The sequence below is a fragment of the Microtus ochrogaster genome, unplaced genomic scaffold (assembly GCF_000317375.1).
Source record: "Microtus ochrogaster isolate Prairie Vole_2 unplaced genomic scaffold, MicOch1.0 UNK143, whole genome shotgun sequence".
NCBI lineage: Eukaryota > Metazoa > Chordata > Mammalia > Rodentia > Cricetidae > Microtus > Microtus ochrogaster.
Genome location: NW_004949241.1, coordinates 19,890 through 20,525, shown reverse-complemented (window position 1 = coordinate 20,525; position 636 = coordinate 19,890).

Sequence of the window (636 nt, the reverse complement as noted above, 5' to 3'; positions counted from 1 at the left end):
GTTTTATTTTCAGTACCTGCCGTGGTGATTATTTGTATCCATTGAGATCATTGCTCTCTAGCAGTCTTGATTAAGTAATTACCATTCAGAATACAAATAGAAATTACACCTGCTGATAAAAAGAACATGGTAGTTTGAAAAGTTTATGAAACCAATCATGATATAACTTCTATAGCTCAGAATATAAGTTCAACTAATCACCTCTGAGTTATCTCTCAGGTTAGGCAAACTACCTAGCTATGTTATCATGATGTGAATGGTGAGCTTTAGAACTTCCATGCCATTTAAAGGCTTAGCAGCTTAGAAAGCAACTTCTGATAGTAAAAGTAGTAGTCAGATTCCTTTTATCTCTATATGAGGGGCCAGCACTGAACAGGAATACATATTATAAACACTAAATGGACACTGCTGGACTATAAATTTATTTTCAATCTCTTCTCTCTCAACACACACAAACACACACATACAGACTTCAAATAAATATGTATTCAAATAAATAAATATGAAGAAGTTGGAGAAATTGAATGAAAAGATTGGGGGCATAAGAGTAGGAGCAATTATTTGGGTAATTTGAGTGAAATGATGTAAATATGCATTGAATATACAGAATTTTCACAAAATATTTATCAAGCATTT